The sequence below is a fragment of the Barbus barbus genome (genome assembly GCF_936440315.1).
Source record: "Barbus barbus genome assembly, chromosome: 4".
NCBI lineage: Eukaryota > Metazoa > Chordata > Actinopteri > Cypriniformes > Cyprinidae > Barbus > Barbus barbus.
Window position 1 is genome coordinate 7805089 of NC_136732.1, and position 22272 is coordinate 7827360.

A 22272-nucleotide genomic window follows, 5' to 3' on the forward strand; every position below is an offset into this window, starting at 1 on the left:
CGGGTAAAAGACGTTAAAGTTCAAGGCTTAGTTCACCCAAAAATGAAAAATCTGTCATCATTTACTTCCATGTCATTCCAAACCTGTATGACTTTCTTTATTTTGCGGAACACAAAATACATTTTAAAGAATGTTTCAGTTGTTTTTGTCCATGCAATATATTGTCAGTGTGGTAAAAAAAAAAAAAAACGGGACCTCATTGACGTTTGTTTCCCCAGACAAAAAAAAATAAAATTAAAATACTGGTCCAACTTTGGGTAATTGATTGTTGCTGGAATGAAAACAACTGTAAGCAGTTAAATTAGTGTGCTACTGAAGTAATGATGAAGAACATTAGTGGTGTGTGAGTCAGTACTGATACCTGTGCACACACGTTTATTAGATCTGTCAGCAGAAACCAGTCAAATGTATTTGTACAGTGCTTTTTACAAAACACATTGTTTCAAAACAGCTTCACAGAAAATCATGAAAATAATTTGTATAATATCTTAATATCTTCATGCCTTATAGTTGCATTTAACAGCCTAGATCTGGGCGATAATGCAGTTTATATCGTGAGATAATATAAGCAATCATTTAGTTGAGATTTTCGGTCACACTTTATTTTAAGGTCCAATACACCAATACACAAACTACAACTTTTGCCACAATAAACTCCTAATTTGTTGCTTATTAATAGTTAGTAAGGTAGTTGTTAAGTTTAGATATAGGATTAGGGATGTAGAATATGGTCATGCAGAATATGTGCTTTATAAGAACTAATAAAGAATAATAGGCATGCTAATAAGCAACTAGTTAATAGTAAGAATTGGTCCCCAATACATAAGTGTTACCCTATTTTCTATAATATACATTGTTTTACATGAGTATAACGTATGCATGCAAATAAAGTTGGATATACTTATATATCAGCTGAGCAATAATATAGCTTGCATTTTGCAATGATATAAACAATCAAGCAGCTGAGAAACACTCCTGTACTCTCACATCCTCTCCTCTACATGTCTCTGTTTTAATAAAGCTGCTGCTGTGTGAGTCAGAGAGGTAATGCATGTCAGGACGCATTCTCTCATCGGACGTGTTTTAACGTGCTGCTGCCTCACACACATCTTACAGCAGAAGTGTGTGTGTGCATTAGAAATAGCCTTGAGAATACACACATCAACCCCCAACCTCAAATGAACACACGTGTGAGACACACAATTTCCTATTCAGCTTATATTTTTATTAATTTTGCATACTGTTGGGCATTTGTGGTTCATGGTAATGCATTTCAATGTTTGATTCCCAGGACATTTTTTACTTTTTATGATTAGCAATTTTGCTACTGTGTTGAGTCACAACTAAATTAAATGTAAAAGTTAAATGTAAAATCCAGATCTATAACAAAAACTGCTGAAGGACTGAACCTATAAACTTTAATCAAGTTTTTGATGTAACACTCTAATTCTGAAAACGGTGAATAAAAATAATGAATGAAAAAAATCCCACTTCCATTAGATCAGATGAGCAGGCTAATAAACATAAAGCTGGCAGTGACGACAAAGCATGAACATATCTTATGTTGTGTTCCTGTACGTTATAAATAGAAAAGCCGGCATCAGAATGACACATGCCACATGCGGCCCAGATGCATGTGGCACTGTGAGATTTGTGGCATGCTGCGTGAGTGATGTCAGAGCAAGAGTGCAGCATGGCAGGGCTCCTGCGGTGATGGAGGCACTGATCAAAGTGCTGCGGTTTGACACTGGAGGTGGGGAGCTATTGTTGATGTCACAGCCAGGCATGGCAACAGAAGTCGAGGGCAAAGCCAGGCTTAAACAGCAGCTGTGCATGATGGGACTGCTGTGTTTAAGCAGGGGGTTGAAACCGGACCAGCACACGCAACCTTCCCTGTCATCTGTGTGCAGGAACACAACTGCACCAAGGTGAGTCACAATGTAGCTGAACGGCTTTGATCACAGATACGTATCTGGAAGGACGTCCGTAGTCATATCCGCAAACTAGTTGTTGGAGCTCATGCTACTGTCAATCAGACTGAGGAAGAAAAGCAGCAAACCGCAGGACATTAAAAATACGTGCTCGCTCTATTTCAACAGCAAGTCAGCAGCCTACCTAGGCAACCTTTTAAGGCATCATAGATGTGCCTTTACAAACAATAGGTAACACAATTACCTGCAATTCTAAGGTCCCACCACATGTATGCTTCATCAATACAGCAACTGCAGAATGCATTGTGACAATAACATTGTCTGGTGTTCATAAAAAAAAATAAAATAAAAAAAAATCTCAGAGGGGATCACTGCGAACCAAATGCTCTACAAGACAACTTCTGCAGCATTTGCATAAAGCCTTTCAAGACACAAACTTAAAAAAAATTCAAACAGCCACAGTGGCTTCATTCTGGAAGTTTGTTTCCTATTCATTTTCTCCATAGGCAGTAAAACAAATCTTCAATTACGTGTCAGGTAAATGATATTTTGTGAATAAACACCACTAAACTTCTTTCTCTTTGTATTGTACATAATTGATCTGTTCCTGCACAAAATCGCATATTAACAAATGTAAGAAAGCCTCAAACTGCCTTTAAAGCTGACCACAACTCATCCACAATTCATTAAGGTGACAGCAACATCTCTGATTGGTGGATCTCCTTCTAGGATTGTGGGTAGCGTAGTAATTCAGTGAAGATTCAGCAACTAAACATAACTTACTAAACATAACTTTTTTCTGACACCACAATATTGGGCCTTATACAGACATATGAAGAAAAAAGAAAGGTTTTCACAGGCAAGCTTTCGGGTGGAGAACGTGGGACTTTAGGAGACTTGACAAACAAACAAGAGTTTAATCTTAAGCAATATGAGCAACAGAGACATCTGATAGCAGACAGCGCAATCAGAACAACTGTTTAGGGATTATTGCATTCAAACGCACCACACTTTGATGTTTCTTTCTGCTCTTTTTTGTCTCAAGCCCTTCAGCTTTCATAATCCGCCTTTGAAGTGAGCGACTTGGCAACAATGTCAGTGTGTGACAAGCTTATTCTTACCGTCCAAACACACACAGGCTGTGCAAACTATTCTTTCCTGAACCCTTCTTTGCTCTATCTCTCGGTCTTATCAGTAATGCTATACATGTGTCTGGACTTACATCAACTAGTTAGTCATTAATTAGACTCTCATTAACAGCAGTTAACACTCTGGACTCGGAACGCTAAGCACACTGAAGGTTTAGCGTAGAGAAACACATAGTAATTGGACTACAATCCCTGACTGATAGAGGCAGTTAGACTCCATTATGCTCCTAATATCAGCTGAACAATGTGTCAGTCTGAAACTCACTCGTAAAGAGAGATCAGGAGATCACTGGCCAGGAGATAGCAGAGGTTCAACTTTTCTGGTGCCATGCACATATCAAAGTTTACTGGCTTTACATGATCATAACATAAATTGCAAATATAACTTTGCACGGGTAAAGTTAATAAATGACTCTACTCCATTTTCTAAAAAAGTCTTGTAGATGTGTTTAAAAAACAATATGTATTTAAGTATCTTGCTCAATAGAAAGCATGCAATTACATGCAATTTTCATTTGTTTTTACAAACTGAGGGATGAGTCAAAATAATTGAGGTAAATTTTATGTTGTAATTGTCAGCATGATATTGTTAATGATGATGCAATGAGATGGAAGCAGTGCCAGATCTCTTCTTCTGTATTGTTACGTACATCTGAGTGTAATGGATTAACAAAAAATACAAAAAAATGGGCAAGGACAGATGAAAGTGGAGGCAGATGAACGCGAGTTTAGTCCTGCATTCATCACCAAACACAAATCTATTGTTTCACCGGATGATGGATTCATGATATTAAAGGAGACAGTTAGGCGAATTAGGCTGTCACACGGCATGCAGTAAACTAAGCTTTCATGTCTTATTGAGCTTAAACTGTCAAATACACACAAGTTTATGTTAAAAACACACATAGGTTACAAAAACAGTCGGTTATGTCTGAGAAGGTAAACAGTTGGGAAAGAAATCACATTTATATTAGATCTGTGTGCACTGTAAAAAAAATAAAATAAAAGTTGAGAGAACTCAAAAATCTGCTGAAGCTGGTGCCTTAAAATTTTAAGTTGGCTCAACTTTTTCTTTTTTTTTTTACAGTGTGGCAGCAGCGTAATATACAGTAAATAAATCAATAAATCCACTGCTCTCGTCACCTCTAAGACTAGGACTCTAAATAGTGTTCTGTGATCATCAGTGCAGCCAAAGACAGAACAGTTAGCATGCTTTGCTAAAACTTTCACCATGGCATTAGAACTGGTACACCGCTGTCGTTTGCGAAAACACAATGGCGGCACCGTGGATGGAAACTTACAGATGAAGGGGAGGTAATGTTATAATAAGAGGGGAGCAAAAGGCTTACCAAAAAAAAATTCTGGGTTGGTAGATGCACTGGGGACCCGATTATAGCACTTAAACATGGAAAATATCAGATTTTCATGATATGTCACCTTTAATTTACAAGGTAGACACAAAAAATATATTAAATGTTGTTCACAATAACATCTATAACATGCATTTAGAAAAAGGATGACGAATTTTCATTTCATGCCAACTTAAAATCCCTTTAAAACACAGCTGTTAAGAGACATTGTGCTGGCACAGTGGAGAAAACCATGTTTCTAAAGGTCAGTATTTATTTCAGGAAAGCACTGAGAAAGTTTTTAAATAATTTTGACATTGTATATGCATGTCACGCTGTATTCATAATGATCTGCAGACTGTGGGAAACACATGATACATGCAGGTCTGGAAAGATGGTTTCGTTTATGACCTTGTATGAAGCTTTCAGCAGCTGGTATCATTTCCACACTTGCACATCATTTTGGTAACTATCCTGTCAGACCTTGCAGATTTTACTCATTTATATTGATAAAACACTGATCAAACTGGTGCTTTTGATCATAAACTGCGAGTATGGTTTAGAAATTAAGAAAGAAACTGAATCCAGTTAAACAGAAGGAGAGAGATCAGGAAATCTAATCAGTGCTACTCACAGTGTAACTTACTAGAACCAGTCTTTTTCAAGGAAAGGCAGTTCACTCGGGCAGCTATCCTCAGCCATGCAACAACAGCTCCTTTCTAATTGAATGGGGAAATACTGAAACCTCAAAAACTACTCGCAAACCTCACATTTTGATAACATACAGTTGTGGTCAGAATTATTGGCACCCTTGGTAAATATGATCAAAGAAGGCTCTGAAAATAAACCTGCATTATTAATCCTGTTGATCTTTTATTTTTAAAAATCACAAAAATCTAACCTTTCATTGAACTAAAACAATTGAAAATGGGGGAAAATCTCATTATGAAATAAATGTTTTTCTCAAATACAAGTTGGACATAATTATTGGTACCCCTAGAAATTCTTATGAGTAAAATATCTCTGAAGTATATTCCCATTCATATTCACAATTTTTAGCACTCCAGGGTGATTAGGAACATGAAATTATCCAGCCATGGCTTCCTGTTTCACAGAAATATAAATAGGAGGGAAAACAAAGCCCAAATTCCCTTAATCATCCATTACAATGAGAAAAACCAAAGAATATATTTCTGATGTGCAGCAAAAGATAATTGAGCTTCACAAATTAGTGAAGTGGCTTTAAGAAAAGAGCTAGAGCAGTGAAAATTCCCATTTCCACCATCAGGGCAATAATTAACAATTTCCAATCAACAGAAAATGTAATGAAACTGCCTGGATGAGGACGTGTGTCTATATCGTCCTAATGCACGGTGAGAAGGAGAGTTTGAGTGGCTAAAGACTCTTCAAGGACCACAGCTGGAGAATTGTAGAGAAAGGTTGAGTTTCGGGGTCAGAAAACCATAAAACAAATTTGTCAAACAGCCCCTACATCACCACATGTGTTTCGGGAGGGTTTCAAGAAAAATTCTCCTCACTCATCCAAAAACAATCTCCAGCATATTCAGTTGTCAGACATGACTGGGATGTCAAATGGGACTGGCTTCTATGGTCAGATGAAACTAAAAAATTAGCTTTTTAGCAGCAAACACTCAAGATGGGTTTGGTGCACACAGTATTTCACTGTACCCCATGTGTACAGTGAAATATACTGCTGTATTTTTAATGTTGTGGGCCTATATTTCTACTGGAGGCACTGGACATCTTGTTTAGACACATGGCATCATGGATTCTATCAAATACCAACAGATAAAAAAATCAACAAGTGACTGACTCTGTTAGAAATCTTATAATGGACCATGTTTGGATCTTCCAACCGGACAAAAACAAACACAAACCTCAAAAACAACACAAAAATGGGTCACTGGGCACAAAATCAAGCTTCTGATATGGCCATTCAAGTCCTCTGACCTCCTGTAGAAAATGAGTGAGGTGAACTGAAGAGAAGAAGCACCATCATGGAGCTGGGAATCTAAAGGATCTGAAGAGATTCTGGATGAAGGAATGGTCTCTGATCTCTTGTCAGGTGTTCTCTAACCTCATCAGGGATTACAGGAGAAATTTAGAGCTGTTAAACTGGAAAATGGAGGTTTCAAAAAGTATTGAATAAAAGGGTGCCGTTAATTGTGTATTAGAGAAAAACATTTATTTCATAATGATATTTCCTCCCATTTTAAATTCTTATTATCCAATGAAAGGTTAGATTTTTGTGAATTTTTAAAATAAAAGATCAAAAGGATTAACAATGCAGATTAATTTTCACAGCCTTCTTTGATCATATTTACCAAGGGTGCCAATAATTCTGACCACGACTGTATATCAAACCAGCAATAAAATCTGGCATAAATAGTGATAAAATTTCACACTCTAAAGCAAGAGTAGGCAGACTCTTTACAGACTCGCGAATGGCTCTTTTAGTGTTGCATAGATTACTTTTTTTAAATGGTCAAAACCAGGAAACGAGTTAGCATTTTAGCGTTTCCAGTTCCACTGTCCTGAAGTCACCATTATTACATCCGTAATACCCCTCATAACGTTTTAAGCTTTTACCTAAAAAGGTGGGGTTGCTAATAAACTGTAAAGATTGCCGGGACATTAAATGTCATCAAGCTCAACAGGTAAACTCATATATACTCAATAGTCCACTTTTACAGCCTCATTGTGTTTACAGCCTCATTTACAGCCTCAACCGCACTCTTTAAAACTTTTATAAATCTAAATCAAAGTTTTTAAATAATTAAAAAAGCTATTAGAAGTCTAGTGATGGTGACGTTGAGGTCATGTGACATGGTGTGGTTTCTTTATAGCTTATGTTTAGCTTTTTACCTCTGGCGATTGTATTTAGGCTTGATGAACAAAAAATAATACAAACAGCAATAAAAATCCTATTGGGTTTTCGTTTTATTTTAAAATAAAGCTGCATAAATGATATAGAGACATATGTAAATATATGCATAGAATACGAAATGAACCCCCCCCCCCCCACATATACAGTTTACTGGAATTGTAATATGGTATTATTGTTTTAAATACACAATGCTAATCTTCCATTCTGAACACAGCTTCTATTTCAGCATGTGCTTATGATGTTTATGACGTACACACCGTAGTCACCGTTTGAGAGAGTACAGGAAAAGCAGCGGTCAGATCCAAAGGAGTGATTTCTAATTCCGACCCTGAACACAGAGAGCATTAGAGCCTTAGTGACAAAACTGAGCAGTTCAAAGCAGAGGTCACCACTTCAAAACGCTCGTAAAAACACCACACTCCAATCGGCCATGATCCCAAACCCTCTTTGAAAGCTCCACAAAGGACAGCAAAGTCATGTCTACTCCATAAAAGCCCGGGCCAGACTCCCGCACTCTGCACCGTCTCCTCTGTCATGTAAAAAGGCATGTTGGAAGTCTTTTGTGTGGAGTTGTTTCAGTTGTCACACACATAAAAGAGCTGAAAACACTCAGTCAGCCATGATGGATTGGTCAAGACAACGGAACAACAAATCATCTGGATGAATCTAAAGAAGCCTCTTTGTTAAGGGTGCTATATGTTAAGCTCATTTTCATTGCCAACTTATATGAAACTATGTTGTTGGGCCATATTCTACACTTCTGTTGCTGAAATCCTCTTATAACGCTCGGTTTGGTCACCAAAAATGTTCAGGTTTTTCATGTGCATTTTCTACCCTTTCCCTGACCCTGTTTTAAAAATAAATTAAACAGGCTGTTTTGCTACTGTACCTTTAATAATTCCTTATGTAAATTATCTCAGGTGTGATTGACTAACTTATGCATATGAAATATGAAATGGCTGAATACTTAACTGGTGTTGAAACGCAACTAGAGATGCTTATATCACATTTGCAATACTGTCGCCTATTACCCGTCTGCTTGCTGATAGGATTACATTGTGTATGTGTGTTTCCTGACCTTGTTGGTTTGGTCAGCATCTCTGTTGATCTGTCTCCTCTCCTCATCCCAACAGCCCTGTGCTTCCTGTAGTTGTCTCTCTAAACTCTGCTGCGTCTGCCAGCTGTCTTCCTTGTCTCTGCTCAGAGACGTCTGCAGCTCAGCTATCACCTGTGTGGACACATCCAAACACAAAATATGTCAGGGCAACTACAGCAACAGGCTCCTGAGCTCAGTGATCAGTAAAGCTCCCCAGGGTCTGCTTTAATTACTCAGATAATTGATTCTGCTGAATTTCTGCTTGACCAGCTGGAGTCAAATTATTCAGCAATGTCTTTGAGGTTTTCAGTAGATCTTTTCACTGGAAGCTAAGGTCTCAATTCAGCTGCTAGTGTTACATAATACATAATATGCTCCGAATGCAGATAAAGCAATAAGCACATGAAATGGATGAGAACGGTTCAGAATTGGAGAATATACTGTTTAACTACAGCCAAGAAACTCTGTGAGTAAAAAAAAAGAAGCTACGAATAAAACAAATATATTATTCCATAAACTATATGGGAATATGTAAAAGTGAGCAGTATCTATGTGATCAATAAACAACAAGTGTGAGAGTCTCAATCTTGAATTAGCATAATTTACATTAAATATAGAAGGCATAACTTTTATTTTTGCTGTAGTATCGCTGCCATGTTGTGTGTTTCCAAATATGTTAAGGGCGTAGCATTCCATCACACGTTTGAGGTATTCGGCCAATCACAACACACTGGATAGCTGGCCAATCAGAGCACACCGTGCTTTTCAGAACGATGAGCTTTGTAAAAATCGGCGCGCTTCAGAAAGGCAGGGCAGAGAGGAGCAACAATTATGTACGGTATGTGAAAAATGTTTTTTTTTTAACCTTAAACCACGTAAACACATTGCATTACACAAAATAATGTTATTTTTAGTATCGTCAAATAACCCTTTTAATATACTTTAAAATATCATTTATTCCTGTGATGCAAAGCTGAATTTTCAGCATCACTACTCTAGTCTTAATTTATTATCAATGTTGGAAACAGCTGCTTAATATTTTTTTTTTAATCTGTGATACAGGATTCTTTGATGAATAAAAAGTTAAAAAGTTCAGCGTTTATTTAAACTTGAAATATTTTGTAACAATAACCACTACCGTTCAAAATTTTGTGGTCAGTCATTTTTTTTTCTTTTTAAGGAAATTAATAATTTTATTCAGCAAGGATGTGATAAATTAATAATAAAAAAATGATAGTAAAGACATATTGTTAGAAGATATTTCTATTTTGAATAAATGCTGTTCTTTTAAACTTTTTATTCATAAAAAAAAAAATCCTGAAAAAGTATAACAGGTTCCAAAAAATATTAAGGTGTTGACATCACACAACGGTTATTATGCATAATCAGTGTAATCGTGTCAAGTTTTTCAGTCGTGTGTCAGTAGGTAGTTCAAAGGTTTGGGATCAGTAACATTTTTTATGTTTTAAAAAAAAAAGTCTATTCTGCTCATCAAGGTTGCATTTATTGGATCAAAAATACAGAAACAACAGTAATATTGTTAAATATTATTACAATTTAAAATATTGGTTTTCTATTTTAATATATTTTTAATTCTAATTTATTCCTGTGATGCAAAGCTGAATTTTCAGCATCAATACTCCCGTCTTAAGTGTCACATTATCATTCAGAAATCATTCTAATATGCTGATTTATTGCCAGTGTTGAAACTGTTGTGCTGCTTAAACTGCATTTTTTGCAAGAAACTCAAGTAAAACTTCATTTTTTCCCCCAATTATCCCAATTACTTTTCATGTTTATCTGCATTCTGCCATCTTTTGCAATATTTACGATTCAATGTCAAGACCATAAAAAAGTCAACTATAAAATTCAATGTAATGCATTATTGGGTTTTAATAATGCACAGATTTTAATGGTTATCGTTTTGTTGTCCATGCAAACACTTAATGACTGTTAAAATCTGTCAAGCGCAGATGAAGGTCTAGCCTCTAGCCTTTCCAGCGTCCTGTCAGAATCAGTGTTGTTAGGGCCCAAATGAAAGCTGTACAATAAAATCCCAAATGACCACCCCTGCATCACTACAGTTGCTCTTCACATTTCACACACACAACCCAAACTGAAAAAGAACAGAGGGGCATAGAGAGAAGACGGACTGTTTAATGAAGCTCTAGCGAGATGAAAATGAGAAAAACTGGCCCTTTGAAATCTTGCAGTCCAAATGAGACTGCAAGCCAAGAGAGTAGCAGCGGCGGCAGCAGCATTGCGCAGGGCAACGGTGCAGCTCAGGGCTAGACAGATAATTGTTTATTGTGCATAAATGTTCAGAGGAATGGTTTTACTGGAATCTGTTCATTGTGTGGGAGTTGGGAGTGAACTCTTGGAGCGGACACAGAGGGAGAGATTAGGCTTATTTTGTCAGTGGGCGAACCACATGAAAGCACCAAACGCCCCATTATTATGGTAACATAAGTTCTCATGGTAATAATTATTTGGCTATACAGATTTTTGCATCTAGTCTTTTGCCTGAAGGGACACACTCATCCCGCGATTGTTATTCCTTGCTCTTGATATTTGGGAATTTTGGCGTTAATGGCTTCAGCACATCTTCTTTCATTTTAAAGCTTCTCTTTAGTTTGAGGGAAACCTTACACTGTAGCTAAGAGGTCTTAAACTGTCATCCTAATGTCTTTTTGATGGATGACTGATGTACCAATATGGACCAAAAAAATATGTAAACAAAATAAGCTTCAGTGACATAATGAGACTTTAGGGAATCATCCGAAACGATGGATCAGCGATGGATCAACACACAAACAGTTAATCAGAGTTTCTGTCAAAACACCACAGTTACTACAGTAGATACTAGTCGTGAAACTGTGGTAACTCCACATCAGAACTTACTGGAATCAAAAGAGAAATGACACAGAACAAGATTTTTAGATTTACTGTAGAAAATGTAAGAGTCATTCGTAAAACTTGGGGCCAGTTTTACTAAACAGGGCAAATTAGTGCGAGAGCGCAATTCCAAAACAGTGCCGATGGGTGTGGGAATTTCTGCGGGTGATTTCCTAACAACGCGCAAATGACAGAACACAGAGGCAACATCTCATTTACATATCGACCAACGCAATACACCAAGCGCAGCGCAAAAATTAGAGTAGTCACAAATAAAGAATAAAGGAACCACAGTACGTTGAAAAGAACCAGAGGCCAAAAAATGAAGCTAGAAGTTGCAAGAAGTTTTGATAGAGCTGGTATTGCGTGACTCCTAGTTGAGGGTTCCAAATCGTCTTTTATTTCCTGAAGCAAATGAAAAATAACGTGGCTTGGCAAATGATATGTTCGGATAATGTGTTCTTCTGGAATACCAAATAAATTAATATGTGTGGAAAAAATCCTCTCCCTTCTACCATGTGCTCTCTGTTCTCTGCGGTGGCTCCTCCTAGCAACCACGTAATTGCGTATTACGTGACGTCACGAACGCGCATCACAGAACAGAGCAAGGCGAGCATTTGAGCTTATAAAACTTAAACTTTTTTATTTATTTTTTAAATGACCGATCGTTTCGCTAGATAAGACCCTTATTCATCGTCTGGTATCGTTTAAAGCCCTTTGAAGCTGCACTGAAACTGTCATTTGGACCTTGAACCGTTTGGGTCCCATTGAAGTTCATTATATTGAGAAATGTTTTCATCAAAAACCTTAATTTCTTTTCGACTGAAGAAAGAAAGACATGGACATCTTGGATGACATGGGGGTGAGTAAATTATCAGCAAAAGTTTTTTTAAAAGTGAACTAATCCTTTAAATTTAGATATTGGGTAGGATTATGGATGTAGAATATGGTCATGCAGAATATTTGCTTTAAAAGTACTAATAAACAGCCAATGTGTTAATAATAGGCATGCTAATAAGCAACTAGTTAATAGGGAGAATTGGTCCCTATACTAAGTGTTAATATCACCAACTTGTAAATAAAATCATTTAATCGTAGTAACTATGGTATTTTGGTGGTTGCTATTGTAAATGTTTGAAAAAGAAGCAACATTATTTATTTTAACATATATTAAAGCTAAACCAGTGAAATGTGAAAACCACAGAGCTGTGGTGTCTTAATATGCACATGAATAAAATTGAATAATGCAGCAGCTCTAGGACACATATCTATATGATGGTGGAAGTGAAAGTAGAGCTGTACAAAGCAAAGCTCTGTTTGGACAACACCTTGTCTCATCATTAGCTGGAGAGCTTCAAACACTAGCAAGATTAAAAGTCAGTCAAAGAGGAGCTGGATTTCCAAAATGCTAATTATAAACACTCTAGTACAGTGCATGCTAAGAGCCAGAGCTGAGATCTAGACAATGTATGGCATGGTACGGATTTAATTGGCGCACTTCATATGCGATTCCACTGCTTTGGGCACATCTGAGAGATGTCTGTTGATGGCATAGGTTAGTATGTCCTTCAGAAGTTCAAAGGACACTTGTCTATATAACCTTGCAATGCCTTATGGGACGCCACAGCAGCAGCAGAAATGTATTCTTTTATGGTTATTCTTCCAAGGCCAAATGGACATATTAAGAGTGAAATTTTCAAAAGTGTTCATGTTGCTTCTCTTTTTATACAAGACGATAGTCCAAAAAATGACATATACACTCCATCATTTCTATGACCACAAAACAAAGAAAAACAATTTTTTATTATAATTTTACAAATAAAATTTTGTTTTAGATGAACGGCATATTATAAAATTTGAAACCCTTACAACCCAGCTGAAAAAAATGCAATTAAACCTGAAAATGCCATTAAAACTAAAATAGCAGATGGAAATGCTAACGCTGTTAAGTTACTATAAACTAAACTAAGACTAACAACAACAGTGTGACAGCTAAAACGAAGTGAAATTGAAAGTACAAATTGAAAATACAATAAGAACTAAATCAATAATGCTACTGTACTTTTGCGTTTTTGCCCTTTTGGGTGGAATGTTGCTAACAAGAGTGCTTAATAAGAGGAGTAAGGCCTGTGTTTGGAGGAGGCGCATTTAATGTGTATTAAACAAAGACGTGTTCCCACCAAATGCGAGTGGGAAAGAAGAGAGAGGAAAACTATGTTTATCCAGCGAATGCCAATTTTGTGCCTCGGAAAAGGAATTAATCATCAGTGGCCCTCTCAGAGGTTATTTAGAAATGGGAAAACGCCTGTGAACTCTTTTTCTCTCATACTCAAAGTGTGTTCTTTTGATGTCAAGCATTGTGTAATTTAATAGGCATGTGTTTTCACACAACATCTGCTTGTCAATCTGACGTTCAGCGCTCTATGTTGTGGAGAGAACTGAAAATGGGGCCATGAAAAAAGAGCGAGCGTTTGAGCTGGGACTAAGGTAATGCGAGGCAATTATGACAGGCCCACAACCTCACACCGAACAGCACGTTTTCACAACATCTACAGGAGTTCAGCTCTGTGCTAATCTTACACACAGAGAAGAATGAAGGTTATGGCGTTGAGCAGATTAAATCTAATGTTTAACATATGGCAGAGGCCGGCCTCAGTATGGGATATAGAGGAGAGATAAGCGCTCAGACACCCGATAGATCTGAGTGTGAAATCACGGTCGGGAACGGAGAGTGGGCAACAAGTGTCGAGTATGAGTATTACCAGGGGCTACAAAATGAAATGCATGTGTCCAACACCTCAGAGGGCAAGTTGTGTTATTGAGGCATAGGGGAAAATCGTGTTGAGGAAGCCACTCTGACACTGTGGTTTGCCAAGCTGCCTAACAAGCCTCTCATGACTTAAAGTAGTTCACTACAGACAAGGCAAGCAGGATTGATAAAGTTATTATCTGCAGTTTGCCACAAGTTATTAAAAAAGTAGCTGGGTCATTCCTGTTATTTCAACGTTGTAACTAAAACTAAATAGAAATAAATCATATTGCTATTAAAAAAGTTAAACATATGGGTCATTCCTGTTATGCAGCACATTGAATGTCCTCATTATATCTGGAACATTATTTTGACACATTATATTGAATTTGATAAAGCGGCGTCCAAGAGTGCTGATATACAGTCCAACAGCACTGAGACTTTTCACTGTGTGTATCCCTCCACTAGTAGGGGGAATTTTCCTCTTTCTGCAGGTTACACCGCTACACCATCAGGTGGCAACAAGTTACTGTCTCTATAAGTAAGTAATAGAATCTGTCTCGTAGAACAGCACAATTAATCAAAATCGCGATTGAATTGTTTGGTTTTGTGTGGTTATGAAATCACAAAAGCTGTTATGTGCGGCTTGTCAGTGAAATACGGCTCTGTGATCAGTAGTAAATGCTTGAGTAGTAAATGATTGAGTCACTTATTGTCACGAATCCTGGCCATGCACTTCCACTCATTCACCACCAGAGGTCACCCGTTCACCACATGGACTTTTCACACTACACAACACATTGGACTCCATTTCCCACTATGCATTGCACAGATCAGCTGTCACCATTCACTCATCACACACACCTGATCACCATTTCACAATCACCATCACTCTATTTAAGCCTGGGATTGCTCTTGCTCACGGCCGAGTATTGTTAGCGTTTATCACTAACCCAGCGATAGCAACTTTACAGAGCCATAGTCATAGTTCTAGTCTTGCCTTGTTTTCCTGCCGTGTTTGACCCTGCTCTTGTTTCCTGGATTTACCCTTTGCCTCTGCCGTTTGGACTCTGTTCGCTCCCTGTTTGGATTATTGCTCTCGTCTCTGGATTATCTCTCTGCCTTGCCCCTTTGGATCCTGTTCGCCGATCATCGACCCACGCTTGCGCCCCGGATTGCTCTGTCTTGCCTCTGCCATACCTGCTTGCCACTGTCTGACCCTGCCTGTTTTCTGACCATGTTTTATAATAAAGCCTTGCATATGGATCCGCACGTCTCACGTCTCGTCAGCCCCGTAACACTTATAACATGCATTTGAAAAAGCAACACGCGTCAAACATATTTCCAAACATGAGAAGCATTTATGAACCTTTTGTCCAAAAGACAACATTTAAAACATATTTTACTCCAAACTCACTGAATAGGTGTTTTATTCTAGAAATTAGAGCAGTACCAGGGGACATACAAATGGCAAATTAAAGTAAAATGAAAGTGATAGAATACACCTCTTATTTTCACTCCTTTTATTTGCACTGCATGGTAGGAATGACACAGTTGAAGCTATTAGTACCAGTAATGTTCTTGGAGGTCAAACAGTTGAGAGTGGCACTAACAAAGCCAAGGTCATGGGTTTGATTCCCAGGGAGTGCATGAACTGGGGAAATGTATACACAATGAATGCAATAAGTCGCTTTGGATAAAAGTGCCTGTCAAATACATTAATACAGTGGTTCCCAAACCTGGTCCTGGAGTACCCCCATCAGTACATATTTTGGATGTCTCTCCCAACTGGTCTTGAAGTCTACTAGCGAGCTGGTAAGTTGAATCAGGTGTGTTTTATTAGAGAGTTGGGGATACAACAAGACTTGGATTGGGAACCATGTAAATTTAATGTACAATTCATTTAACAAATCAACATTATTTGTCTGGAACAAAAATTACCTGGCTTAAAATGACTTGCATCAGGGCTTTAACACGTGTTTCAAAACAAGAGTCATGGGACGCTTTGACCCTCACATGACAATCATTGTATAGAGAACGGGAACCTGATGTCAGTAACACAATGCATTGTGGGATTTTAGGGCACAGGTGCTACAGTAGAGACAGAGTAGCAGTTAATACAGACATTTTATATTATACTGTGTTTATAACCTAAGAACACTTGCTGTATTATTAGCAGCCATGGCTGATTTTTCAGCTTTCCAGCATTGAAGCAACACAATGGTGAAAGTGAGCTAAACAACTTAACCAAAACTGCTTCCTTGTTCAGCATCTCTTAGTGAGGAATCTTGGGTAACACTTTAGAATAGGGAACACATTAACTATTAACTACAATTTTTCCCTCAATAAACTCCTAATTTGCTGCTAATTAATAGTTAGTGAGGTATTTTTTAACTTTACGTATTGGGTAGGATTAGGGATGTAGAATAAGGTCATGTACAATAAGGCATTAACATGTGCTTAATTACTACTAATAAATGGCTAATATTCTAGTAATATGCATGCTGATAAGCAACTAGTTAAAAGACCCTAAAATAAAGTGCTACCGAATCTTGCACTTGATTATTTGTATAGTGCTCTTCACAATACACATTGTTTCATAGCAATTGTTTCAAGTTTTACAGAGTTACTGTTATGTCTATAATGGCTTAATGCTTTAATCTTGATGATATATAACAATGATATAAATGATCCACCATTTGAGATTTAGCTATTTTTTATTTGTTATTTTAGCAGTTATATCAGCGCCTCTTGGCACACAAGTCCAAATGATACTGTGTAATGAATATTTGCAGTGTCTCGGACACATGACTGAATGCTCAAATTAATGGTCACACTTTATTTTAAGGTGCAATTCTCTCTATTAACTATTAATAAACCATTAACAATGACTTTTGCCTCAATAAACTCCTAATTTGCTGCTTATTAATAGTTAGTCATAATAGAATCAGTTAATTAAATATTAGTCTTATTGACTAATGATATACTAGTCTGATTTGTGTTTGTTGTCACTGTGTGCTCTTGAGTGTGTCCCAAAATATGGCGACCACTACACAGAATGCAAAATGCAGTTATGCAGATTTCCATCCTCTACATAGCATCATGAAAGTGCAATTTAATAAGCTGGCTTGGTAACACAGATCAGCAGGAAGAGAAAAGGAGAAGCTAACAGGTAACATCTATGACTTTGTGCCATGCGTTGTTTCTCAATGTCATTTCTTTGTGCTGTACAACTTGATATATTCTTGTACGCTCTGTATCTTTTGAACATTTTGATTCTCACACAGAGACCACCCACGTAATGAAGCTTAATATTTCGATCCATAGAGTTCAAATGCACTGGGGAATGTTGATGTGAGTCATGTGAAAAGGCAGAGATTCTCAATCCTTTTCCTGGAGATCAACCTACCTGAAGAGCTCAGTTCCAGCCTTGATCAAACACACCTGTCTGTAATAATGCTCCTGACAAAGCCTCTGGAAAGCAAGCCTTACTGTTACGTCTATAATGGCTTAATGCTTTAGCATTGATGATATATATATATATATATATATATATATATATATATACATACATATATCAGTGATATAAATAATCCACCATTTAAGATCTAGCTATTTTCTATTTATTAATTTACTAGTTATATCAGTGCCACTTTAATAAACAAGACTCCTGACAAAGCCACTGGAAGGCAAGTCTGCAACCTTTAGCCAAAAATGCGTAACAGCTAATGCTAACATTGTGGCTTTGGCGGTACGCCGGGAAGGGTTGGAGCTGAACTTTGCAGGAATTGGGCACCCCTGCCTTAAAGCAACAGCCCCAAACACTACACACTACAAAATTAAACAAAAATACCACAATGAATATGTAAACTGTAACTAATATAAGTAAATGAAATCAGTTATCAACAGCAGTATTTTACATAAATATATCTATAAGTACACTGTCACGCTACTCTGGAGCAAGGAGCGAGGAGACACGGAGATTCTAATCACAAGGTTTATTTCAATCCAAAACACGGAATGAGGAGCTTGGGGAATGATGAACAATACAGGAGATGGGAGACAGGGAGACACAGGGCTTAAGAATACAGGGAAATCAACGAGGAAGAACAGAAACAGGTGCGGAGTAATTAAACACAGGGCTAGGGACTAATGAACTAATGATTACAGGGAACGAGGACAGGAACAGTAAGGCCAAATATGGACACGAGAGGCGGAGAAACACGAGACACAGTCTGACATTACGCCCCCCTCCAAAATGCTCTGGAGGCCTCCAGGGATCAAGGGGCCGGTAGCTACCGGCCTCCAGAGCGGGGCCCGTTCCGGGACCCACAGGAGGCCATGGCAGATCAGGAAACTCAGGAGGCCATGGCAGGACAGGGGACTCAGGAGGCCATGGCGGATCCAGGGACTCAGGAGGCCATGGCGGATCAGGAGACTCAGGAGGTCACGGCCTTATTTTTTCAGGTAGCCAAGACGGGTAAAGGGGTTCTGTGGCCTTGGCCCTTGGCCCAGCCACACAGGTCGTGACCCTATAGCCCCCCCCCCCAAAGTTTTCTTGGGGAAGTTCCCCTCTGGGAGCCACTGAGGAGGAGCAGGCACTAGGGGGTGCTTTGATGGCGAGGTCACTTGAGGGCGCTCGGGAGGAGCGGACACTCGGGGGCGCTCGGGCAGCGCGGACTCTCGGGGGCGCTCTTGCAGCGCGGAGCTGGACGGAACCAGCAGAGACGCAGGAGAGCTGGACGGGACCAGCGGAGACGCAGGAGAGCTGGACGGGAGCAGCGAAGACGCAGGAGGGCTGGACGGGACCAGCGGAGACGCAGGAGGGCACCTGCGAGGAGCAGGCACTGGAGGGCACTTGCGAGGAGCAGGCACTGGAGGGCACTGGCGAGGAGCAGGCACTGGAGGGCACTGGCGAGGAGCAGGCACTGGAGGGCACTGTCGAGACGCAGGCACCGGAGGACACTTGTCCATATCTGGCGGGCTTGCCACATTCTCGTATGGCTGGCTTGCCTTATCTTCGGCAGGCGGGTTTACCATATTTTGGGGTGGCGGGCTTGCCTTATCTTCGGCAGGCGGGCTTGCCCTATCTTCTGCCGACAGGCTCGTTTGGAGCCGCGAACGGCGGCAGGCTCGGGGAAGTCGCGGACGAGGACACCGGTATATCCCTTCTCTCCAGGTCAATCCAGCGGTGTCTGGGAGGTCGATGGAGCAGTGGAAACCGGCCCCGAGTCTAGTGTGGCAGTAAATGATGAGGTATCATACCAATCACAAGTGCAGTATGGAGTACCTCAATGCTCAGTACTTGGCCCCTTACTTTTCCCGATTTACATGTTACCCTTGGGTGATATCATTAGGAAACATGGTGTTAGCTTTCACTGTTATGCTGATGATACCCAGCTCTATATTTATTCGCAACCTGATGAAACTTACCAATTTGCAAAACTAATGGAATGTATAGTTGATATCAAAAACTGGATGACCAGCAATTTCTTACTGCTAAATTCTGAAAAAGCAGAGGTGTTAATTATTGGATCAAAAACTTTTGCATGTAATAGCCTTGATCACTGTCTAATAGTTTGATCGTTGCTCTGTAAATTCTTCGTCATCAGTTAGGAACCTAGGCGTACTTTTTGATAGCAATCTTTCCTTTGAAAAACATGTTTCTAGCATTTGTAAAACTGCATATTTCCATCTTAAAAATATATCTAAATTACGACCTATGCTCTCAATCTCAAATGCAGAAACATTAATTCATGCATTCATGACCTCGAGGCTAGATTATTGTAATGCTTTACTGGGTGGTTGCTCTGCACGTTTAATAAACACACTCCAGCTGGTTCAAAATGCAGCAGCTAGAGTTCTTACTAGAACCAGGAAGTACGGCCAATCCGTTAAAGGATTGTTAAGCTGCATTAATTAGGTCAACCGGAACCGGGAACACTTCCCAAAACACCTGATGTACTTGTTACATTGTTAGAAGAATGGCATCTACGCTAATATTAGTCTGTTTCTTTCTTATTCTGAGGTCACCGTAGCCACCCAGATCCAGACTGTATCCAGATCAGATAGTGGATCAGCACCTAGAGATGACCTCTACAGCCAGGACACCTAGATGAGCCCCAGAGACTGATCCCCAGTGAAGACCCTGTCTCCAAGATGGCCATCGGGACAAGACCACAGGAACCAGATGAGTCCTTTGCACAATCTGATTCTGCTTTAGCCTAGATTTAAACTGCTGATTTTGTCTGGCCAGAGGAGAATGACACTATTTCGACAAACTATTTCCCCGTCTAAATACTGTAAAGCTGATATAAAGCCACCCAGCCGATGTAAAGCTGCTTTGACAAAATTTGCATTGTTAAAAGCGCTATACAAATAATATTGACTTGACTTGATCTATCTATCTATCTATCTATCTGGACTGAAAAGCAGGACATAGTGTTTTTCCTTCCTTTTAAGCTCCCTCAGAACATTCAAACAATCATGTTTACCTGTGCAGACTTGGCCAGCTTCTGATTATATTCCTTCTCAAGATGCTTCAACCTGCTGTTGGTCTGTAATGAAAGAGAACACAGGAGAGGAGGGTGTTAGAAACAGAGAGTGCAGACACATGACACCGCATCGGCTGGCAGGAAGCTTGGGGAGTCGCTTTGCCGTGACCTCTGCGACTGGCAGGCATGTTGGCATGCGTGTGTCTGGAGCTCTGGGCTCAGGGCCAGGCCTGACACCACAACAGCACACGGGCCTTTCATCAGAAGCCAACTTATCACCACTTAACAGGAAGAGAGAGAACAATATCCCAACATTATATGTAAAATAAGAATATGAAAAAAAAAAAAAAAAACTCCACCAAGCTTTTAAGAGCAAGAACGTGAAAAGCAAAAAAAAAAAACAAAGAGATAAATGACTATACAAGGGTTATTTATTTATTTATTTTTGTTGTGAAGAGACAGATGCGCTTTTGTTGCTTGCTCACTAAAACTTATATTAGAGGTAACAAATGTAGGTTGGTATGTTGGCACTAAGAGTAGCAATTCACCACTGTATTGCTTCCTACCTATCATAAACTTGTAAAGATAGGACGCAAAAAGTTCGCCTTGGCCATTGATGTCTAATATAGGGTAAGGTAGGGTCATAGCAAAAAATCTTCTCAACACCTAGATAGAGAGCTATCCATTTGCATTCTCATTCCTTTCAATGGCAGTTCCTTTGGCTGGTGCACAAAGTCCATAAAAGTGTGACCTACATTTCTTTTGAGCCAATCAACTGATCAGATGTGGCTTGCAAAAATCTATTTTACCAGAATACATAAGTAGTTTATTAAGATCTAATCTTGTGAAAGTCCACATAATGTTGACAACACAGCTTCCACAATAACACAATGAACTCAAGTTTCTGATGTCAAAACTCTAGTGTGAAAAGCCCTCAGTAAAATATGTAAAGTGATCACATGCACATGCAGGTGAAGTCGATGTTGAGGTTGATGTTACTGATGCATTGGGCCGGAGGCATCAACACATAAGCAACACATAACAGACCAGCAAATCCACAAGCAGATCCATCCAGGGCCCTCGCTCTCTCATCCTGTCAGTCACCGTATGTCCCCTTGAGCCTTTTGCACTGATGAGAGAAACAAGGTAACTCTAGCATCTATAAAAGGATATTCTTTGTTTTTTTTTTGCTGCTTGTGTTGCCATAGAGATCTTGCGTTTCCTTAATTCTGCCAATGGGTAATGGGGAACTTTGTGTGAATGACATTTTGAATGGCAAATTTATGCCTTTTACGAATTTCTTCATGCTTAAAAGAATAGTTACACCAACACTGAAAACTCAAATGTACCATCATGTCGTCCAAATGTTTATGACATTATTTCTGTTGAACACAAAAGTATATGTTTATCTGAACGTTCAGTCAGCTGAATGTGTCTCTTTTCTATAGAATGAACATCCAAGAGGACAGAGATTGCCGAGGCCTGACATCCATTCTTAAATTTCGGACCTAAATCCTGAATGGATGGCCAGTCCATAAAAGGGCTCACACAAAGCTAAAAGAATACAGACTTAGAATATAGTGCATAAATCGTATGGACTAATTTTATGCTACTTTTATTTACTTTTTTGGTGCAATGCCTGGTCACTGTATGTTTTCGGTGTATCGAAGAGCAGCGTGAATATGGGTGTACAATATGTGGG

General features: G+C 39.0%; 1 pseudogene across 1 annotated transcript in view; it reads right to left on the bottom strand.

Annotated features, from left to right (window-relative positions):
* LOC306867941 (centrosomal protein of 112 kDa-like) overlaps window positions 1–22272 on the bottom strand; it is a 178908-nt pseudogene that overhangs the window by 28421 nt on the left and 128215 nt on the right. The window contains exons 21-22 of the transcript XR_013785800.1: window positions 20571–20633; window positions 8415–8564 (exon numbers count right to left, since the gene is read on the bottom strand). The product of XR_013785800.1 is annotated as a centrosomal protein of 112 kDa-like (transcript). The remainder of the gene's footprint in view (window positions 1–8414; window positions 8565–20570; window positions 20634–22272) is intronic.